The sequence below is a fragment of the Centroberyx gerrardi genome, chromosome 7 (genome assembly GCF_048128805.1).
Source record: "Centroberyx gerrardi isolate f3 chromosome 7, fCenGer3.hap1.cur.20231027, whole genome shotgun sequence".
Classification (NCBI taxonomy): domain Eukaryota; kingdom Metazoa; phylum Chordata; class Actinopteri; order Beryciformes; family Berycidae; genus Centroberyx; species Centroberyx gerrardi.
The window spans coordinates 8,483,349-8,499,702 of NC_136003.1; the positions used below are offsets into that span (position 1 = coordinate 8,483,349).

General features: G+C 43.5%; 1 protein-coding gene across 1 annotated transcript in view; it reads right to left on the minus strand.

Annotated features, from left to right (window-relative positions):
• cacna1ha (calcium channel, voltage-dependent, T type, alpha 1H subunit a) overlaps positions 1 to 16,354 on the minus strand; it is a 124,018-nt gene that overhangs the window by 71,280 nt on the left and 36,384 nt on the right. The gene's annotated exons all lie outside the window — the stretch shown is intronic.

The following is a 16,354-nucleotide window of genomic DNA, read 5'->3' on the forward strand; positions in this document are numbered from 1 at the left end:
CCAAGCCATAAATCCACTTCTTGAGCCAGGTGCTTATGTACAAGACAAATATAAACTGTATTGTCCTAACTAACAAGTGACAGAAGGTACAGGCAACCAGTGGAAGGAAATTTTCCTTTCTTTTATTCAGTCACTGCATGGATAGAAAGCCCTGCTACCATCCATCTGAACATTATGGACTCTTACTGTAGACGAATATCTTCATAAATCCCTTAGCGGTAATGACAACATGTTGTAGCCCGATGCAGCGAGCACCTATGAATTATACCATACCATAAAAAAACAAGCAAACTAATGAAATATACAGACAGCATGTCACACCGCCTCTGCCGCGGCAATAACATTAGAAGACAAGGCGTCCCATCATCCTAATGAGAAAGAGAGGAAGACAGAGGGAGTAGGAGAAATAGGGAGAGAGACCATGAAACTGACAAGGAAAGGGAGGGAGAGAGAGAGAGAGGGAGAGAATGAGAGATGGTGAAGTGGATTGAGAGAGGGAAAATGACAGAGGGAACAAGAGCAGGAAATAGCCTTAAATCATGTCTCCCCAACTAGAAAAAAAGACACTGATGCTGCTGTTTTTCTACTTTAGTTTGGCTTTTGTCCCAGACACACATGCGCACACATACACCACACACTGATCCTGTGTGTGTGTGTGCGTGTGTGTGCTGAGTTGCAGTATTGAAGTATTCCCAGGGTGAAGTACTGCTCTAATTAGAAAGGGAGTAAAAGCAGAAAACAAATGGCGACCACTGTCCTCTACATTATTCACACACGCAAGCAGACATGCAGCCACACATACACACACATACAGATGCATGCGGACACATATGCACATTGCATATGGTTCATGCCACACACACACACACACACACACACACACACACACGGGCACAAGCTGGACTCACTGCTGTTACCAGAGGCCAAAGACAGAAGTTCGTATCAGCAAAAAAGTCTGACCTAAAACTTATTTCTCAGCATCAGATGGCTGTTAGAGTGAGGATCCTCTGTGGATTGCTACAGCAAATGCTAAAAATCTATCCTGCATTAGAAAGTGCACGTCATTGGATAGTTTAGATTGGATACATTGGATCATTGGATACATAAGCTGCAATATTAGAAACTGTAAATTGAATCATATCCCATATTGAATAAATCATATCCCTTCTCCCAAATCTTCCTCCTCTACTCACTCTAATTTGCTCTTATACTGGCCTATATGCTCTTATATAAAATCCATTCTCGCACTCTGCTTAGCTCTTACTTTTTATTTCTTTTCTTAGCTCTTCTTTCTTATGTGATCGTCCAATGGTCACAAAAATATTGTAAGGACACTATTGCACTCCTTTCTATTGGTTGCTTGTGATGTTGCTGATCTAGGAACTGAAGCTCATTCTCTTGCAAGGCTCTCTGGATAAGAGCATTATCTAAATGCTTAAAATGTAAATCTAAAATGATCTTGTTTAGCACAAAACAATTAAAATTTATATTGTCAAAACTTTTGTTTGTTTACATATTGCATTATTAGAATTGTAATCCATTTTAAAAAGCAATTGTGCCGATATTAAAAAACATCTACAATTGCTACAAACCAGTTGGGGGATACATTCCTTCCTAAACAGCATCTCGACAGTAGCTGTTGAGGGAGGCAAGAGTGTTCCTCATTCACTCCACCCAATCTGAATTTCCCAGCTGGAGTGGGAATCTGAACCAGCAGCGTTCTTCTGTCACAAGCCTGTTTCTTCATCATTTAGGCTACTACCATCTCAATGTACCCTACTTTTCCTCAGTATAACACGGGGGAGGCATGATTTCAGGAAAGTTATGCTCAGAGCTGTGCTGATACTGTACATCTCTGTAGTATCTCATCATTCTATAGAGGCATTGCAGTGTCACAAAACCACAGCTGGAAGTCCACTGGAGAAATGGCTATATGCAAATAATGGCTATATATATAACAAGCGGGGAAGACAAAGAAATATAGGCTACTTGAAAAGATAGTTGTGGTGTGGATGTAGATAATGTTCTAAGTAAAAGTGAATAGTCAGGTAGATTTGTTTCCAAATTTAGGTATCTGTGACACAATAAACTGTCTTGTTTTTAGTCTTAGCTCCTTTAGCCTTAGCACTACTACAAAGCACTACAAGTTGTAGCTTGAGAAGAGTCAGTTAACCTAAACAAACAGTTAGTTGGCTTTGTTAGCTAGCTAACTAACCAGCAAGCTAATATTAGCATTAACATGCAACTACTAGGCACTACTAGTCTACTGGCCTCATAACATTAGCTATCGGTCAAATCAGATGTGTTAGCAAAAAGACAGTGATGGTTAGCTGACCAAACTCTCTGGTTAGCTAGCCAACCAAATGGCTGACATTATCTAAATAAACAATACTATAGATCCAATTTGTCAGTGTCAAAATGACCAGTTCATTCAATTCAGTAAAAAGAGCACAAAAATGAGTCGTAAGTCTAGAAATGCAATCAAATATTCTCAGCCATTGCCCAAGAGCTGAGGACCTCCAACATGGCCGCCAGAATGCGCATTACGTCACCTTAACATCCTCTATTGTAGAGACCGCTACATGATGAAGGAGGGCGGACTGTCTTGCTATGTTCCTGGAAATAAAGGGGGTCTCTGTACACGTGCCAAGCGCCTATTGTTGCGGCGTGCGGCAGCTGGATTTTCAAGTGAACACAAAGCACTACTACAGTGGGAGGCTGGAAGAATACCAGTCCTGCTGTTAGTGGTCCTTGAGAGACACGGAGAGACAAAAGGAAGACAGAGGGAGAGACAGAGAGGCTGGCTGAAGCTGCGTTGCCCGTTTTGGAACATTTGAGAATGTACAGTATGTAAAACAAGGGAATCGTGCGGCGGACAATGTAAGCTGTCAAACGTGGAGATGTGAGTGGCGTGTGGAAAGGGCAGTCCAATTCTGAGGCAGCGTTCACACCGGGGGGAGCTCACATTTTACTCAGTCGTTCTGCGGAAGCGACAACAGCTCCGAGGCATTACGACAATCGCTTGTGTATTGTCTCGTACATACCCGGTCTTCAAATGAGTTAGGTGCTGTGTCTTTAGCTGTTACATCAGTGCAGAACACGTATTGTACAGCCCTCGGGGGAATAGCCATAAAAAAAAATTGTCAATAACGTTGTGTTCAGTTACAATGTGTTGTTGCGAGGATTAATACCGCGGCGAAAAACACATCTTCAATCACATGGAAAATGCCCGGGGCCATTCTGTCACTACATGCTTCAATCACACACACACACACACACACACACACACACACGCACACACACACACACACACATACACACACACACAATGTGCTTAGACCATGCTTAAAAAAATGCTTAGAGAATAGATATTTCCAGTGAAAACATGCATAACAAGCATACACACATGCACATACTCAGCCACCCACACACACACACACACACACACACACACACACACACACAAAGACAATGTGCTTAGAACATGCTTAAAAATGCTGAGAGAATAGGTCAGATCTTTCCAGTGAAAACATGCATAACAAGCATACACACACACACACACACATGCACTTTGACAAGCAACCTAAGGTCTGTCCTTCCTTCACAGATGAAAGATTCTGTAATCTGCGCCGGAATTAAACAGAGAGATTTGAATATTCAGAGGATCTCTCTCTCTCTCTCTCTCTCTCTCTCTCTCTCTCTCCCTCTCCTGTGTTGCTCTGTGGCTCCCTCTGCTCTGCTTCCTCTAATTCCTCTTTAATCTCCGCAGTCAACACCTTCTGAGTCCCCTTCTGTCTTCAGCTCTCCCACACACACACACACACACACACACACACACACACACACACACAAATGCACACACACGGAGATGTATGCCTGCATAGACACACACAAGCATTAATGCATAAGTATTCCAAGTCAAGCCAGGCTGTCACTGTAAAGCGAGCTCACACAGAATACACATTGATTTGCAGTAAACAGAAAACAAAGACAACCATGCTGCCGCTTTTCAAATTTAGTTTGCCACACGCACACACACACACACACACACACACACACACACAAAATAAAGCTATGTTGTCCCTATGTTGCTATAAGTGTGATCAAACACTGCGTACATTGGTTGCTTTCTTCCCCTGACAGAGACAAATCTAGGTCTGGCACACCATAATACTCACTGGTCTCACTTGTTAAGGTCGATTTATGCCCGGGCATTCTGGGTAAATCAAAATAGGTCTGTGTGGTGTAGTGCTGCTCGGGGTGTGGAGAATTGTGGGTATTCATAGGTCATAGAGGCAGTCTATATAGACAAAATGCATCTCCCACAAAAAGTGACTACTCAGTCTCACAAACAACACACTCACCATTTTGCACGTTCAACAATCATACAGGGAGAAATCCACAGAAGAGACAGACACCAATTTCTCCACTGACAGCAGCCTAAATAGACCAGAATGCATTGCAGCCGTAAGACATGCTGAGTTTGGAGTAGTCGTGCTTAGATTGGCTTTTCTATCGGCTCCATGGCTGGTTGCTTGGTCTGGTTGCCTCTCTGTAGACCTGCTATTGACCTCCTCACTAGTTTAGACCGTCACACACCATTAATTCCGAGTTTATACTGGGGCCAAAACACATTGTTTTCACGTTAGACAAAAACGATACACACACTTGCACAGAGCTAGCATGTACAGTAAATCTGCTCCAGCAGGGAAATACAAGTGTTGTTGTCAGACTCCATGCGCCTCCAAAGGGCCAAGAACACTGTTGTTTCCTTGAGACACTTCACTGCTGTGAGCACTGGGTGTTTCCCTCTATACCATCATCATACAATACCATAGTGTTGAATAAATCATTCTCCACAAATCAAGTCTGTTTTGATTTTTTATTGTGCAGTATTTCATCAATTAAAGGGCATGAAAGTGGTGTTATTGTGAAAATCTAACATGAACTATGAACTACTAGCAACTAGCAAAATTATTTTCTTGTATGCAAATTAAAGTGATACCTTTAGGATTGTTTTTACTTTTTTCAACCCTCCCAGTATAACCAGTGTCCTACTGCTTTATACTGGGGCAATTGGGCATTATGTGTCTTGCTCAAGGACGAGAAAGAATTAGATCAGTGTACCCATCAGGATAAACATCAGATTGCAAATGTGGATATGCACATACACACACACGCACACACACACACACACATACACGGTAATTCTCACTGGCGGGGTCAGAACAACTCAAGGATAAATTCTACATCCGCCCTCTTAATGCTGTTAGAGAGAAAGAGAGAGGGGAGAGAAAATGTATAGAGGATGAGAGAAAGCATGCAGCAAAGACAGATAGGTGAAGCATCCATTACATCCACTGGCCATTGAATGAGTCAGTGTTTACCATCAGCATCTGCTGCACAAATAATGCACTCTTTCCAAGGTAAACAAAACACAAACATCACAATGTAATATTTAGCGTATTAAAGAGGCTGTTATATTCGTACCACACTCTGTCATATCAAAGTCTCACACCTACAGTGACTGTGATAACACATCCACACACTGTACATACACACGCACACACACACACACGCAACGCATAATTGCGCACACATGCACACTCAGGACGCATTGTGGTTTGAAGGTTGTTTTTTTTTAGAGTTTTAGAACCACCACATGAAACAAAAACGCGCTCACACATGCACACACACACACACACACACACACACATATTTAGACACACACGACTGCTGATGCAAGACAACAACAACTCCCTTACACAACGTAGGCATACATGCACACATAGGCAGGCAAACACTGGAAAATTCTCACACACACTCACACAAACACTCACACAAACACTGTCAAGCCCACTCCAGTTGAGCTGTCAGGTGTGTGTCAGTGCATATACAAGAGGAGGCTGCTGCAGAGAGAGAAAGAGACCCTTAGAGAAAACAGTAAACAGTAAACCGGTACTGAAGCAATAGAAGAAAAAAGAATCACAGCAGCCGATCTGCAGTCACTCCACTGTTCTACAACGATCACACACACTCACACACTAATTTAATTCAGTTAAAGACAAATCTATCAAGTTCTGTATCTCTCTCTCTCTCTCTCTTCCTTCCATCTGCCCTCCTCTCTTTCTCACTCTTTCTCACTCCTTCTCCTCCCTGGGGTCTCTATGTATCTCGCTCCATCTCTGTGTTTAAGAGGAGCTCCAGTGTTACGTCTCAGCTCACCTCGCCTGTCCACAGCCTATCCCTATCTGCTCCACTCTTTGTTCTGCGATAAGCTACAAATGAAGCCCGCCGCGTCCCGTTAGCCGCTCTCCATAGCCCGTCTGGAAGTTTGGTTGCTTGACTCGAAAAATAAGCAAGAAAAATCAGTGTGACGGCATGCGAGCACGTGCGATGACACCACTCCACACAACAGAAAGCAGCCAGGGCGATAGTCACAGCTGTTTAGATAAGAGGCTTTGGTTGACCGTTTTTTTAACGGCGATTAATGATGAAACCGTAGAACTTGAATGGATAGAACGGTCCTTCCACTGTTTGTCTTGGTAATTTGGCTAGTACAGGATAAAATAGCGGTTAGTTTTTATGGTGACAACATAAGTCTGGACATTAAGGCCGTAAAGTGTGTCACACCCGCTCGAGAACTGCTTAGCAAACTGTCAAAACTCAACTGAAAGCTAACGTTAGCGACGAGGCTAACGTAGCTTTATCAAAGACTGTACTTCTCTCTCTAGCTCTTTATAGTCAACATTAGCATGTTAGCAATCCATGGCAGCAAGGAGACAGAGAAGCTGCTTTGGCTCTTGCTGTAAAAACTGTCACCTCAGTGAGTTGCCATGAGTCAGTTTATACAGAAGCTAGCTCAATAGTTCACATAAAAATGTCCGCTGCTCCGTTGTTAATTTGAATGGGAATGACCGTTCTATCCATTCAAGTCCTGTGGATGAAACAATGCAGATTACTTGAAACTATGCTTTAGCTTTATATTTTGTATTCTATCATGCTTGCATTTTAATCATTTTGCGCCAGGCTTGCCAGCTAGCATGACTGACTTCTTTAGCCCCTTGCACCCCCTTATAATTTCCCGTTAAGTAGCTTCAAAGTTAGAAAAAAATAAATTTTCCATACTGTACGTCCATGTCCCATCCATATTCTGTATCTGCTGGTTCCAACACTTCGTTGAAGCTATAGCATGCTTATACAGAGTGAAATATTCAAACCTCATTTATTTATGGCTGTACCATTACATCAAATGGAAAAACTCAACTCACAAAATGTTTTGTGCATCATTTTATACATGTTTCCCTGTAATTCAGCATGACATATTTGGTATCTTTGGAAACCTTAGGATCTTGACTAGAATTTAAAATAAAGTTCTGTGGGTTTGAACAAAGCTTGGCTGCGAAACATGCATTTCTAATGATGAATGGAGCGGGTGGAAGAGGTTAAGGAATCAGGCTTTCCCATTGTAAACACTAGGCAGATATTTACAGGCCCTTGTGGCTTTCGCTGTACTGCATCAGGTGAACGTCTCGCGCAAGTTGAGAAATTCCAACTTGTACATTTCGCTCCGTTCCCCTCCTTCCATTGACTTCCGCGCCGCGTTTGCTCTGAGCGTAGGGCAAGTCTGTCTGTGAAATGCTGCTCTCAGATCAGTGACTGGTCACAACGCTGTTCTGCCACAGAGACAGATGGCTTTGGATTGGGGGATATTTTTTTCTGGCGTGGGTGCAGAGACACACATGCACACACACACATAAACAAACCCTAACCCATAAGCACATACACACACAAAAGGAGAGAGAGAGAGAGAGAGAGACACACATCTCAACGTTCCTGAAGTGCCATCCAAAAGTGTATGGGGGTTAATGGAGCACTCAGACCCATACTGTAGGCAAAATGGAGCGGAGGAGAGGGAGAACAGGAGGAGGGGGAGGAGGAGAGGAGGGAGGGGTTGGCCGACTCATCATATCCTGACAATGCACTTACATAAATCCCCCACCTTCTCTTTTCTCTCTCTCTTTCTCTCTCCATCTCTTTCTCTCTTTATTTCTCTGTCTCTATCTGAACTGTCTCCCTCTCCCCTAACAAAGGTTCTGAAATTGTTATGCCTGATTTTATAATGAAGTTTCAGATAGTGTTAGATGAGGATGAGTCATTTTCAGAGTCTCAGATGGTAAAATATATAGGTACATAAAACAAATAATTGGTACTGTTGCAGCAATATCGATCTCAACACACTGGTGAAAACAAGGTCAATCTCCTTCTTTTCCTCCCTCCATCCCTTTCATCTCTCGCTCCTCCCTCCCTCATCTCCCTCACTCTCACCTTCACCTCTCCTTCTCTCTCTCCTCCCTTCAATTTGTCCTGACCCCCCTCACCCCCCCAATATTTTTTATCATCCCCCCCATCTCATCCCCTCTCTCTCTCTCTCTCTCTCTCTCTCTTTCCCCTTCTCTACATCCTCATCCTCCCTCCATTGCTCCTCTTACCCTTTCACCTCCCTCCCCTCTCCAATCCATCTCTCCGCATCCCCCCCCCCCCCCCTACACCCGCCCCCCCTCCTTCCTCTCATGCTCCAGTCCATCCCTCTTTCATTAGGAGGAGAGCAAACTCAATCCCATCAGATGTAATAACCTAATCACGCTCTCTATTGAGGTCGATCGGCGGGGCAGCAGAGTGAGAGTGTGTGTGTGTGTGTGTGTGTGTGTGTGCACTCTAAGTGTGGAAGCAAGCGCGTGTGGATGTGTATGCATACGTGTGCATGCATACTGTATGTGCATACATGTACAGCGATAGGCTATTGCTATGCATGGAGATATCAGTTCATAAACGTATGCATGTTACGATAAGCCTATCAATGTATGTGTTACATTACATTACATTACATCACATATACCCATTTTGCCTATTTACAATATTGTTCTGTAGCATATGACTGTAATATCTGCTGGCTAGTGTAATAACTTGTCAAAATTAGATAAAATGTCCCTCTAAATGGGTTGACTATGTAATAAAACCTGTTAATGTAATGAATTGCTGGATAATGTATAATAATCATCACTATTACATAAACTGGCGATTATTACTTCATATAATGTAACCGTTTTTAAATGATGCAATAATAATGTTGACTAATAATGCAATAACTCAAGTTATTACAGTATTATTCAATATTATTACATCATCAGTCATGATGTCATGATGTACTCGTTAATGTAATAATGTGATGTTATGTCATTATACATCAATTTATTATATTAACAGGTTTTATTATAATTTCAACCTGTTTGGAGGGTCTTCTAATGATATGGCAGCTATTATGTTATGATTTGCTATGACATTTTTTTATATAATGAATAAAAAAACCTAACACTTCTCCTCCTCTTCCACCTCCCTTCATTATTCCAATCTACTCCTTTCCTTTCCCTTCCTCCTTTTCCCCTCCATCTCGCTTTGCAAAACTTTGTCGTGTATCTCTGTTCCAACTAAAACTCTGCTCTTCTTTCCCTTCATCTCTCTCTTTCTCCCTCTTTTCTCTCATCTCTCGCCTCAGTTCATCTCTCTATCATCTCTGCCTTTCTCTCCATCTCTGTTCCTCCTCCTCTCCGCCTCCTAGTGATCTCTCTGTTGTCGTCGCGATGGAGCGCTCCCAATCCAGATCCAGAGCAGTGTTTGTTTGGGATGATTGTTAATTCATTTCACCATCTGCCAAAGCACACACACACACACACACACACACACACACACACTCTCCATTACCCCAAAACACTCAAAGCACACACACATCAAAAAACTCCCCCCGCTGTGATCCCAACTTTAAGCTTTCTTGCCAGCAGAATTTCTAGTTGCAGAGGGGCATGTGTCTCTTGTGTCCACTGTGTGTGTGTCCACTGTGTGTGTGTGTGTGTGTGTGTGTGTGTGTGTGTGTGTGTGTGTGTGTGTGTGTGTGTGCATGTGTGTGTGAGTGTGTCGTGCGCGCAGTGTGTACATGTGTGTGTGTGTGTGTGTGTGTGTGTGTGTGTCTGCATGTGTGAACTCCAGATCGGCTCATCTCAGAGAGAAGTCCCAGAAGACGGCACGATTCAGAAACAGAAACTCATAAATCAGCCTGTCCCTGAACTCACTCCTCCCTCTCTCCCTCTCTCCCTCCCCCTATTCCTGCTTTCATCCCTCCATCACCCCCCCCTTCCTCCTCCTCCCCGGAGAGAGAGGCTGAGGCAGCAGTGACGCAGTTACACCAGGATTCCCTCTCTCTCCCTCTCTCCGCTATAGTCTCTCTCTCTCTCTCTCTCTCTCTGTGCTCCATGCTCTTTCTTCCGTCGCTTATTTCCACAGTCTGTCTTATCTTCTATGCCAATGGCTATTTTATTTCCCTATGGTGAAATTGTTTGTTTGCAACTTGCACATCAACCATCATCATCTTCTATTCTATTCTATTCTGCTCTATTCTATTCTATTCTATTCTATTCTATTCCATTCTATGGAGTGAGAAAGAGCAGCTGGTCTTTTTCAGTCCAGTGCGGCTCAAAGAGACACAGTTTAGACAAGTGTGTGTTCTCTCTGGAGAGCGGACATGTTGTACTGGAACATGCCTGACACACGACACACCTGAGCGAAAGGCATGCCAAGGTGAGCTTCTATTTTCTATAGCATATGTCCCGTGGTGTGTGTGTGTGTGTGTGTGTGTGTGTGTGTGTGTGAGAGAGAGAGAGAGAGAGAGAGAGTCAGCGAGCCCTAAATAGAGCAGCTGCATCTGGTGGGGCCTGGCCTTAAACCTGTACCTCACACACACACACACACACACACACACACACCGGAGGCTACTGAACATCGCCTGAAATTGTTCAAGCGTTCAGCTCGTCCTTGAGCTAGTGGCTCCTCTGCGTGCGTTAACACACGCTTCGCCGCCGATGCATGTTCCTCTGAACGCCGCACACACTCACACACACACACACACACACACACAGAATATTTGCTGTACAAACATTGTGTGTAAATGGATTTATATAGGCCAGTGCAAATGATGAAAACACACCCTACCATGGAAGACTGTCGGATACAAAGCAGCAGACATAAACATCCTGACTGATTATACTGATTAGAAAGGCCACTTTTTATCGTGCTCTCTCTCTCTCTCTCTCTCTCTCTCTCTCTCTCTCTCTGACACAGTTTCTACAGGGTGCTGGTTGCTAAGTAACCCGCCACAGTCCGAGGATTCCAGAGAACTGCCCATAGAGAGAGAGAGAGAGAGAGTGTAGGACAGGAAGGTGGAGTGTTTTGTGTCTTTTGTCTGTATTTACTTTTCTAATCACTTGCCATCATGTTTACATTTTTCTTTTGATTGCTTCCCTCTCCTCTCCTCTCCTCTCCTCTCCTCTCTTCTCCTGTCCACTCCTCTCCTCTCCTCTCCTCTCTTCTCCTCTCCACTCCTCTCCTCTCCCCTCCTCTCCTCTCCTCTCATCTCCTCTCCTCTCCTCTCCTCTCCTCTCCTCTCCCCTCTATCCTCTTTTTCTCCCCCCTTGCTCCTCTCTCTCCCCTCCTCTCCACTGCGGACCGACAGAGAATCACCAATACATGTCACACAATCCAAGAATAATCCATTACATACGTGTTATAATCTCCCGAGACACATGCACACACACATGAAAACGCCGTAATCCCCTCCTGAAACATACGTATCTTCCATTAATCCTGCTAAAGTAATGCTACACTTCCCAAAGGAATATGTATCACGAACGCGTCGACATTGTTTAGACTGACTCTTTTCGGTATTAGTGACAAATGGCACTACAGCTGTTAGGTACATGGTGTATTGAGTGTAAGGTGCTACAGTTGTACAGACAATGGACTGCAGTGCTGTAGCGCTCCGGTCAAACACCACAGCAATGAGCGCTGAGCAACAAAGATTTTTTGATTTTAAACAGAATGAAACAGGCACTCCTTGTTAAACACACCTTTGCAGAACACACCACCACACACTCACGCAGTCACTCACACACACACAATGAACTCTGGGTGCCCATTGGACTTAACACAGGCCATGGCGCCCATCCCACAGGTCATTCTGCATGCAGTGGAAGCATCTGCTGTGGTTACGCAGGATATTCTGCCTTCACTGGAAGAAGCTGTCACAAAGACCTTATCCAAAAACTTGGCAGATATGAAACTGGCCTGACATTAGAGAGCTTTGCCAGAACGTCTTCCTGGCTTTTGTCATGCGGCTCTGTCTGGAGGTTTACAGTACTATACATTAGTGGATCACAGAAGTCCCCCATCATGCATCGATCTTGCGTTACCACTGCAGAGACCAATAAAATCTTTGCTTTTTTTTGCACAAATGACTGTTCTTTGCATATTCACACATCGGAAACAGGGCACATTTTTAATTCCCATAAACAGTTTCTCCTAGAGATGGAGCAATGGTGTGGCAGAAGTGCAGGAGACAAATATATATATATAAAAAAATCAACGTCTGCAATGACATCATGCAAGGCAGAACATGAGCATTATGCATACAGGCCCCATTACAGAAACCAAATCACAAGGTCAGAGCCTATTGGTTGCATCTCTATCTTCCAGCAGATGGCCATATGCCCTGCCCTGCCTAGCAGCATATGGACATCTGGACACACACCAAGTCACGAGCTGCACGCGCACACACACACACACACACACACACACACACACACACACACACACACACACACACACCCACATACACAAAAAACCCATAGACTTACATATGTACATGCACAAGCACAAACACACAGAAACATTTAAATACATATGCACACAAATATGAACAAATACTCTTTCTCTCTCTCTCTCTCTCTCTCTCCCTCACAAACACACACACACACATATGGGCACTTCGGGAAATGCAAACAAACCACACAAAAGACACACCTCTGCACAACATCCAAATCAGCACCAACAATAGGTCTGACCATGTGTACAGTATCTATTCTAACAAACCTGTGTGTGTGTGTGTACACTCCTACATGTGTGTGTCCATGCGAGCCCGTGTGTAGCCATGTGTGAGCTTGTGTGCCATGTGTGAAGTCTTGGCCGCTGAGGCTAATTCACTAGCAGGCTACAGCCCCTAATGGCCGGGCCCATTACCTACACTGGTGGCCATTACACAAGCCTCCCTTCAGCTTTTTTTATCGCGCTTCCATCCGGCATTAGCACTCAAGAGAATTCTCTGCGGAACACTATAAAAGCTGAATCAAATTGGTATTACTTAGGTATTTAGCCCGATGTTCTTATCTGAATCGACTTTAAAAGGAGTGAGCGTGCAGGGGGTTCAGTGTGCTGCTCAAGGACCAAGAGTTGACACACAAAGAGGCTGTGACAAGGCGGCAGTACTTAGAGCTGAGGTTAGAAGCATAACTCCAGCCATTTTCCACCTAGACCCCATTTTCCCTTCATACCCATCAGATCAATGCTGACCGAAATCTACTCAGCTGCTTCGCTAAAGAGCCACTTATGTCTTGCTTGCCTGAGTGCACGGCTCTCCAGGAAAATCAAACCCCAACCAAAAGCACCCAACGCCAATCCACAGTGGGGCATGTGGACAGGCAGCCATAGCAAGCCAGCAAAGAGTAAAAGGTAGCATCAGGTCATTTTCATTTACATCTTTTTACCATTTGTATCCATTTTGAGTGTCCAAATTGCTCTATAGTGAAGTAACTGACAAGACTTTAGTCAAAACTGATCTATGTGTAATGGCAAATGAAGGGAAAAAAGGGTCCAGGTCAAAAATGGCCCACTTTCCCTGCCCAGCTCCACTTTTAGACCTGCTCTGGGATTCTTCTGACCAACAGGAAGTATACAGTAAACAAACTCTCAATGTCTCTCAACCAACTCGCCACCAGACCATTCCTTCTAACTTCCAACTGCTGAAAAGAGAGTAAAACTTTATATTTCTAAACTCTTTCTCTTGGGGATGGAGGCAAAGTGCAGCAGTAAAGAGTGGGACTTCTACAATGGCTACAACTCTACATAGCGCTATCAATAAACCCAATGTTTAATACCAGAATCTTGTATTTACAAAGAGTTGTGCCAGCGTTGCAACAAGGCAAATGCAATTCCAACCAGTAAGCAGACATTTGGCTAAACTCAATGGGCAACAACTGAATCACTGAGCTATTAAAAAACCTCCAGAACCCAGTGCTGCAACGTTTTTATGAGCGACGGCTTAATAGCCTGTTAGACGAAGACGCTGAGTAAGATACTAAACATTGCATAGGATTCTGCCCATTAAAATCACAATGCTCGTGTTGACAAGTATTCTCACTCCTAATATTGTTTTCTGTTTAGAATATAACACCCAGTTTGATGCTTCACTTTGCCATTGAAAACAATATAGATATGCTTGTCTATGGGAACTGCAGGCAGAATCAACATGCCCTATATAGTTAGAATATATGTAGAATATAGCTATTATAGCAGGCTTTTGTTAGTTTAGTTATAAATTATTATAGCAGTCTGTAACCCAGGCTATATGGATATTGCTGCTATAAAATGCTTGTAAGCACAATCGCAATATTTCTGACTCAACCAGCAGTGAAGCAGAAACAGCCTCTAAGCCTGCTTTATTTTCACTTTAATGGTTCATTACCAACCGTTTTCTTCCCTTTTCCATTCATTCATTAATATCTCCGTCTGCCTGTTTCATTCTTTTCTGCTGTATATCAATCCAATCAATATCAATCCGCCAAGCACTTCTATTCTATTCTATTCTATTCTATTCTATTGCTCAGTCAAAGTTAAATAAATAAAATAAAGTAAAATAACAAATGTGACTCCATTTCCCCCAGTTATCCCTCCCACTAAAAAACAACAAAGTAACATTAATGCTCTAGTGCTCTCATTGGATCCAAGCAAATTAGATCAAACAGGTGTGAGTGTGTGTGTGTGTGTGTGTGTGTGTGTTCACCTCCCTTTAATATAGCAGATCCGGGACTCCCTGGGCCTAATGAAGTCCCGTTTATCACACCCACCGAAATCGAAGGGATTATTCCGGCAGAAGAAAAACTCGGGGCCACTAAGCGATGACATTTGTCTTTCTTCTATTAAACTTTTCTGTCAAGCTCCTCATTTTTCATTTGGGAACGGAGAGGAACAGGCCCGGAGTGGAGCTGGAGGACCCGAGAGAGAGAGAGGGAGAGAGAGAGAGAGAGAGAGAGACAAGACCACAGAGAAAGAGAGCAAAAGGGAGGCAGACAAGAAGAGACTGCAAATAAGAGGGATGGAGAAAATGAAACAAGAAAGAAAGCAAGAAAGAAGGAAAGAAAAAAGAAAGAAAGAGGGACACAAGTAGACTTAGAAAGTGTGGGATAAAGAGGTAAAGGAAGACATAGAAAGACAGAGGAAGACAGTAAAAGAACTAGAAATCAGGAAAAAAGAGCGAGAGGAAAGGAAAAGAGAGAAGCAACCAAACAGAATGAAGAAACGATGTAAAGTAAGTGAAAGAGAGAGAGAAAGATGAAGAGAAAAGGGATGGTCAGATCTTGAGAAGAAGGGGACAAAAGACAGAGAGAGAGAGAGAGAAAGAGGAGAATTTGATTTGAATGTGTATTGAGGTTTCCAAAATCTATTTCTGCTCAACACATTTCTCACACAGTAATGCTCCATCGCAGTGTATTGAACACACACACGTAACATGAAACACACACACACACACGAACACACATGCACACACACACACACACACACACACACAGACTCCAATTTGGCGCGCTCTACAAGATTTACTGCTTATTGCCTCAGCGCTGTAAAATTACTCCTCTTCACTGCACTCATTCTCAGCACAGCCAACCATACACAGCCCAAACAAACAAACACACACACCTACACACACACACACACACACACAGACACAGACAGCCAAAATCTGACATCTGACAGATTGGCGAATGTGTTGTTTCCCTGCTCCCTGTCGTTTAAAGCCTAAATCTGCAGCACTTACACGACACAACTTCCCTCCCAAGTCTGCTCCCAAATCACCTCTATTACTGACTGCCAGACAGAGAGAGAGAGAGAGAGAGAGAGAGAGAGAGAGAGAGAGAGAGAGAGAGAGAGAGAGAGAAAATAGAGATCAGACAGAGAAGGGCAAAAATCGAGAGAGAGAGAGAGAGAGAGAGCGAGAGAGTAATTGAATTTGTTTCCATTTTTTTCTGGTGGCGTTACCATAGGAACCACTTTTCCGTGTGACAGTTGTTTTTCACATCCTTCAGCGCACACACTCTTTCTCCCTTTCCCCCTCACAGCAGCCTGGACTCCTACTCCCTTCCATAGGCAGGGGAGCAACAGATTGCATGTGACTGGACTACCAAAAAAAAATGGT